The sequence below is a fragment of the Galeopterus variegatus genome, unplaced genomic scaffold (assembly GCF_000696425.1).
Source record: "Galeopterus variegatus unplaced genomic scaffold, G_variegatus-3.0.2 Scaffold7882, whole genome shotgun sequence".
Taxonomy (NCBI): Eukaryota; Metazoa; Chordata; class Mammalia; order Dermoptera; family Cynocephalidae; genus Galeopterus; species Galeopterus variegatus.
Window position 1 is genome coordinate 51,332 of NW_007733993.1, and position 7,913 is coordinate 59,244.

Sequence of the window (7,913 nt, forward strand, 5' to 3'; positions counted from 1 at the left end):
GCGCTCCCAAGCGGCGCACTGTAGCAGTGCGCCACCGGGCCGGCCCAGCTGTCATATTTAAAAGAAACAACAACAACAAAACAAAACAAAAAACAACCAAAGACAGCATCCTCTCCTGTTGGATTGGAGCCCTTGCACAGCTGGTGGGAATGCAAAATGGTGCAGCCACAATGGAGACAGTATGCAGGTTTCTCAAAAAATTAAAAATAGAACTACCACAAAATTCAGCAATCCCACTTCTGGGTCTTCATCCAAAAGACTTGAAATCAGGACTTTTTTTTTTTTTTTTTGCACATTTGTGAATTAAAATTAGCCAGATTATTAAGTGGCTTGTTCTTAAACAGAACCAAGGACAGCTTTCATTTCTAATGACAAGAAATGAAAAGTATGGTAATCAGGGGAATGAGGGATTTTCCATCCTTGAGTAAGAAAGTGCGTGGTGGTGCTTGTGGCCTGGATGCAGGATTCACCTTCTCCATGGGTTTCCAAAATAGCTTCATCACACCAAGTGTATGCAAGTTTTTTTTTTTTTTTAACTTTTATAATCATTTGGAGGGACAAAGTTATACTTCACAACTACAGGTGTAATTTTCCACCAAGAAATCCCCATGGAACATTTTTGTTCTCAATCCTCTCCCTCAGCCTCTAGTATGTTCCTGTCTCTGCCTCTGCCCCCCACACTCCCCACCTCACTCCAGGTGTCCCCCCTGTTACATTCTCTGTCTTCCACTCCCTTGAGCCTCTGCCTTTTGTTATGCAGGGCAGTTTGCTGAGTAGTCTTAGTTATTTAAGCATTCTGAATATCTCAACTTTCAACTCCCATTACCTTCTCTGGGGCTGAATAAATGTGGGTTTTTCCACAGGAGGAGTTCTGGTGAATAGAATTTTCTCTCTTTTTTACATACACAAATGTGCATACACTTGTACACGTATACTGTATTTGTAATGCATATCTTTAGGACTTTGGCCTCGAGCATGATTTGAACACTCAAATGTTTGGAGTATCTTGAATTCATGAAACTGGATGGACTAAAACAATGCTGCTGTATAGGCTTTTGCCTTATAGACACTGCTGACATGACAGAATGGTTAAACATAAAATGACCATGGGCCACACGAGTGATTGGCTTATAACTCCTGGCTTACAAGAACCCTAATGGGTTCCAGCTGAAATAATTAATGCTTTGGATTTATCATATAAAATGACCATGGGCCACACGAGTGATTGGCTTATAACTCCTGGCTTACAAGAACCCTAACGGGTTCCAGCTGAAATAATTAATGCTTTGGATTTATCAATGCCCTGATCAAAAATCTCCAGTGGAAGGCAGAACATTCTTTGATGTGATAGTGCTGTCTCTTCATGGCTTAGGGCAGTGCATGGAACATAAAAATTCAATTAATAAATAGATAATACAGGCTAACATCTTCATCAGTCAGGATAGACTAGCTTATGCTGCAATAACAAATAACTCCCAAGTCTCAATTGCTTAAACAACAAACTATTTCTTTCTGTGTACATTTATCATGGGTTGGCAGGGGACAGAGAGGGCCTGTGCTCACTGTAGTCACTCAGTGGTCTAGGGTGATAGTGCATCTAGTCCATGTTCCAAAGGCAGAGAGAGATTTGGAGCATGTTACTTCAACAATTGAATGTTCTAACTTATGGCTTTGAAGTGATCCCATCAGTTTTACTGACACCTCATTTGGTCAGAACTTTATGGCCCACTCAACCATAAAGGGATCAGGAAGTGGAATCCTACCATGGTCAGAAAGGCTCAACTTCTCTGGAAGGTGTGAGAATAGTTTTGCTTTCAGTTGGGGGAATGGCTAGATGGCCTTAAACATCAGTATCTGTTGATATTCATAAGAACAAATGATCATTGGTTGCAATGCAATGGATTGCAAGGTATTTGGAAGGAAAAAAAAAATGGAAGTATGTTGATATTTTTGTTTCATAACATATATGTATAGAATGGTACTTAAGTCAAGTCTTTCTTCCAGTCTTTTTTTTTAGCAGTTCCTATCTGAGTGCCTTCAACATAATCCATCAGTTGGTGCCTCAAGCTTATTAAATTGCACTGAGTTTTAGATAAGTAACTATGTTGGTCCTTAATTTAATCCCTAGAAATGAAAAACATAATGGCTACAGTTTTTCAAAATGGTAGCCTTTATTAGCAAATGTGGACTTACATTTAATTTTAATTCATTAGCATAGCAAAAGCACAACCAAAACCAATCACGAAGCAAAGACTATCTAATACACTTCTATATTTCAAATTCCTGGGATCATATATGCCTTTAGAATGAATGAATAATAATTTTTGAGTCTGTCTTAATGTTAAAGAAATAAGAAAATGTACTGGTTGATATTTTAAGATTATTTTTTCCATTAAGTATTTTATCTGAGTATTTAAAAGACAGGCTAGTGAGCCAGATCATTTGGGTTTGAAACCTGCTATATTGCTTAGTAGCTATATTACCTTGTGCAAATTCTTTAACCTTCCTATCTCACCTAACATTCTCCATCTGTGAAATAGAGATAATAATAATAACAATAATACCTATCTTATGGGGTTACTAAAAGGATTCAATTACAATTTACAGAACATACTACAGAATAGAACTAGCACGTGATGAAGTTTGGATAAACATTAGCTGCTACTACTGCTGTTATTAGTATTTTTGTCTTATACACTCACTAACACAACAATAATGAACCACAGAAACATGCAATGCCAACCAGAACTTTGGTGTTCTTCACTTATTTTTAAATGTAAGATTAATATTTACCATTATTTTGAAATTAGTTTAGCAGTAAGTCTTAACCAACGGTCCTTATGTTATAAAGAGCTATTATGTGTGTTTTGTGCAATGTAAAAGACCAGTGGGGAAGATTGGTGAGTCTGAAGGATCCCTCACTTTTTTACCCTGTGTAATGTGAGAAAACAGAACCACTTCCAAAGATGCACTGTACTTCTAACCTTCTTTACAATGCGTATGAAAGGCAAGATAGCATTCTAAGGAATTTTGAAAGGTTTTCGAGGAAGGAAAATTATGAGAACTACCTCGATTTTGAAAACAATATAAAAGACTAGACAGTATGACTTAGGATAATGGTGATTTCATAGATCATGTTTTCTGCTTTGTCCCTGAGCACCTAACACATAGTAGGAGCTTTAAAAATGATTTGTGAAATAACTGAATGAGTGTTTAAGAGAGTTATTACTAGTGCAATCTACAAATGAAACCAGGTCATTTCACATGCATCATTGAAGATATAATCACACTATATTTCTGAAGAATTAAGCGTTCAAACCATAGTACTAGAGACAAAACGTTGAATTTCTGAGTGTTTTCCCTCCACACCCCAGCATGATACTTGAGGGAAAGCAAAATAAAAAAAAAATTTTAAAAGCCTTAGGCATATTTCATTGGCAAAACCCAGTTTTTGATGCTGACAATGACATATTTCTATTTATTAAACATGATCAAAAACTCAGAAGGTTTGTATTGGGCTTATGCATATACACATCTATATTCTATTCCAGATACATTCTATTTCCAGATTTAGCTGCCAAAACAACTGACAGACTTAAACTGGTATAAAACTGACAATATTTTTGGTTAACTTACTGGTAAAAGACTATTAAGAGGTAAGAAATGGCTTATACTTCACTTTCTCATTTACTGTTGGAAGTCTAACACCCATTAACACTATCAGTATTTTGCAGAATTTTTTTTTCTTTTGTTTCACCTTCCCTCTTTACCCTTTTGGCAAATGAACGGTATCAGTAAAATCTCTAACATAATACATCAGGCAGTATAGCGTTAAAGTGCTGCCTGAGTTGCTGAAGAGTTAGAGGGCAGGAATTACCATTCGCTGTAGCTGTAACAGGAGGTAATGTCACTTTAAGACATGTGATACTTTAGAGAGGAGGGATGTATTGAAACAGTCTACTGCTACTTACAGCACCGTATAGCAGCCTTGCTCCTACGTTACACTGCCTTACTCTGCCCTGAAGCACTGGACTGGGGATGGTCCATCGGTAACTATAAACTGATTCTCATCAGGAAACTGCACATTATCTCACCATCACTTCAAAGGTCTCATCAGGCAGAGGTGACGCCAGGAGATGATTTAAAGGTGAAAATGACAAGGTTTCCACCCCTCAAACCTTGCCTTCTTTTCTGACAATACAATCTGAGTGAACCCGATGTCTTAACTGTGGAAATAGGATTGGAAGAGAAAAACGTATTTTTTTTTTAATCCTGATAAAGAAGACTGTTGGGAAGCTCTTTTTAAAAAAATCTTAAACTGTGGCACAGATGGATTTTTAAAAGTGTTAGATCATTCCAATGAACGCTAATAGAGTGCTCTGCTCTTGGCTGGATTTTTCAGGTAAGAAGCCTCTTTAAGGATTTAAGATTCAGAAAGCAGATCTGAAACATATTCAGTCATATCTAGAGAACTATGCAAGGCTGGATGCATTATTTGGAGAAAACACTTATTAACATTGAGACAACCTCTTGGTAAGAGAGTGAGCAGTGAGAGCGATATGCAGGAGCCTTGGAAGTATGGTGAGAATTAAAGAAAGTTAAATGAAAAAAGAAAAAGAAGGGAAAATATTGCAAATGTCAAGTCACAGTAATTATTTGAGTGCTAAGATCTATGTGGGTAAAGAAAGCAAGAGAAAGCAGTCATTGGAAAACTGTTAAGTTTTGATTGTCGTAGGATTTTTTCAAGTTTAGGTTAATTCCTAGTGCATTTTAACTTCAATCCACAAGCAGTAAATGCATACCATGGTCACCTGTTTTGTCTTTCCCTAACTTGCAGCATATTCTGAAAAAGACTCCAAATGCATTCATTTTAGGATTCACAGAAGGGGTGTTGCTATTTCTCTCTACTGAGGAGAATGCATCTATGTTATCCGGATAGTTCTGAAAACAATTAGGCAAAGTATGTTGTATACAAAAGTAAACAAGGGGCAGTGGAACTAATTAGAAAGTGAGGGGTTCATCTGAATCACAGACTGGAGCATGAGTGGTACCATGCTGTTGACAATGGCGTTTTCCTACTTTGCACTTAATTATAGTTGTCACCTTTAGTATGTTATTGTCCTAAAACCCCTCTCAAAGACTACATCTCTTTCCTAAAACCCGCAAATTATCCTGTATTATGTGTACATATACATATATATTTTTGCTTTCTGAACATTACAATTTTGGAAAGAGGACCCGTTTCTGTGAATAAAGAAGCCATGCTGAAAGGTCACTAGCAGGTTTTCAATGTATACTTGAAATTCTTGAAGAATATGATTTGCCAGTGGAAAGGAAAAGAAAGAAACAATCTTGGTTCCAAAGCCCTCTCTATCTAAGAGAAAAGCACATAGTTAACTGGATTCTTGTATAGAAAATGCTTCCCTACCACTGGCTGAGTAAGAACGATGCTTCAAGTTTGATTAATTTGGCAATATGAAATGCAGCATAAGGTGTTGTTTGAGAAATTGGACAATATGTAGCGCAGTTGAGCCTTTGTAGCTCCTAAGATCCTCATAGGTGCAGACAAGACTGTCAAAGTTTCAGCGCCTGAGAAAAGGTATATGTTCATCTATAAATACATACACCACCTGGGTATGCATATTCATCAACGCTATACAACAAATGCCACAATAGAATGTTAGGAGGCAAAGCTATATTGTAAATTGTGGCTTGCTGTAGGATAGAAGCAAAGATCCTGCATCTGAAACTCATTCTGGCTGAAGACAATTCCTTCTTATTTTAAGTCCAGCCAAAAAGATCGGTTCTATCAGGAGATTACAACATGCCTCTGAGAAATGATTGCTTAGTTTAGAAGACAGCATTGTGATTAAAAATTCATGACGGTAGAATTAAGAAAAAAAAAAAAAAACCCACTCTTTCCTTCCAGGCTTATGTCAGACTTGCAATGAAGTTAGAATGAACAGGAGTCTGCAGCTTTTCAATGCCTGGGACAACTATAGTTTAAAGATCATTGTGTAAAATAGGATTTTTAGTCAGCATATAATGTTTCAAATTTGCCTGATAGCCAAAAACTTTATTTTTGCATTTCGGCAATCCCTGCAGTTTTGTTTTGCAGATTTTTTTTAAAAAATGAGTGCACAATCTTCTGGGGCTTTCCCTCAGTCCCACTTCATGGCATGACCTCTGCTGGATCACTAATTCTAGCCAGCAAAGTAGCAAAGGAAAATGATGTCTGAGACCTCCCTTCCCTCATCAGTGGGGCTGACTGAGCTGGGGGCTTGAGGTCAGGGATAACCTTTCCTGTCTAATGTTCTCTTTAGAGAATGGCAATGGTCTCTGCGATGTCCTGGGTCCTGTATTTGTGGATAAGTGCTTGTGCAATGCTCCTCTGCCATGGATCCCTTCAGCACACTTTCCAGCAGCACCACCTGCACAGACCAGGTAAGTCGGGGGCTGGCTCCCCTGCAGCCTCCTCCAGTCTCACCGCTGTCTCCTTAACAGATGGTTGAATGCAAGTGACAGAAAGTGCTACAGTGTGGGCAGCTTGCCTTTGAATTCCAAGACATATTGTTGGCTGGACGCTTTGGGGGAAGGGCAGTGTACCAAAATGTGTTGGAGATATTTCTACTAATTTCTCAGAATAGGTGGGTTTCACCAAGTGTCCCCCCAATCCCTTCCACACACCTTAAAAAGCAGAAGTCATTTGTTTTTGGATGCTTTGGACAAAAGCAAAATATTCTGCAAAAGGTGGATTAACTCTCAAGACCTGAGGATTTTTTAGGGAGGCAAAATACCATCTTTGCGTGTCTATTCCTGAAAGCATTTTTACCTAGTATAGATACTATAATCTCGGTCCATATGTGGAGGTGCGAGTCCCAAAACTAACTTTGGAAGTAAGCTGTCAATGAAAAGAAATTAAAAAGTAACTTACTATTTCTTGTCTGGTTTAATTTGCCTCTTTTCCTTTCTCCCTTCCTTCACTTTTTGTTCTTTCCGTATGCTCATGGGTTTTTTTTTTTTTTTTTTTTTCTCTCTCTCTCTCTCTTGGCAGTTTCAGTGACAAGTTCCCTCTCGCCTGATTTTTGTTGTTTTTTCTATACTGAATTTTTAGTTCTGGATGCATTTTGATTTCTTCGTCTTTCCTTTCAAAGCATATTTCTTTCTCTTGCATGGCCTCGCTCTTCAATCTGGATTTTTCTTTTCCTCTGCTTCTCCAGCTTTCACGTTACAGTTTCTCCCAGCTCGATTGTCCTTACCTTCCCTGGTTCTCGGAAAGATCTTCTTCCATTTAATGGTTAGCTTCAGCCTTTTCATTTTTTTCTCCCCCCCCCCCCCCAACTTCGCCACCCCCACCTCCATCCAACCGACAAGTTTGGCCTCTGGGGACCAGTTGCGCGCCCGAGTTCCTGATCCACAGTGCTGAGTGCTCCCAGCCCTTTATCCTCAGATCCCTTCCTGGCCTCCTCCCACCCGCCCGGCTTCCTCCTGCTGCGCGGTCCAGCGTCTCCGCCCTTGCCTTTCCCTGACTCCGCAGCCGCCTTGAACACCGATCCCGGGCTCTTCAGCACAGTCCTCCAGCAACAGCTCCGGGCCGCCGCTGGCTGCCTCCCGGAGTTCTGCTTCCAGGCGGGGGACAGGCTGGGCAGAGCGCGGGTGCAGCCCGGGGTCCCCCGTGCTCCCGCACCAGGATGCCGGCGAGCGCTCAAGCCTGCGGTGTGCTGCAGCCCAGGCCGGCCCTGGAGGAGGGTGGGGGGCGGCCAGCAGCTGCTTCCTGACCCCAGACCCCCACCCTCCTTCCCCACGCCCTGCGTCGGGGAGGGCGGGCGCGGGGGCGCTGGTGCCCCTGCAGGTGGGCATGGAAACCGCTCTGCCTCTGCTGCGCGCTCGCATTTCTGCATCCCGTAGCCAGA

General features: G+C 40.4%; 1 long non-coding RNA gene across 1 annotated transcript; it reads left to right on the forward strand.

Annotated features, from left to right (window-relative positions):
- The first annotated feature begins 3,959 nt into the window (after window positions 1-3,959).
- LOC103607940 lies at window positions 3,960-7,261 on the forward strand. The gene is made up of 3 exons (XR_552000.1): window positions 3,960-4,402; window positions 6,324-6,444; window positions 7,055-7,261. It is a non-coding gene; the product is annotated as an uncharacterized LOC103607940 (long non-coding RNA).
- The last annotated feature ends 652 nt before the right edge of the window (window positions 7,262-7,913 follow it).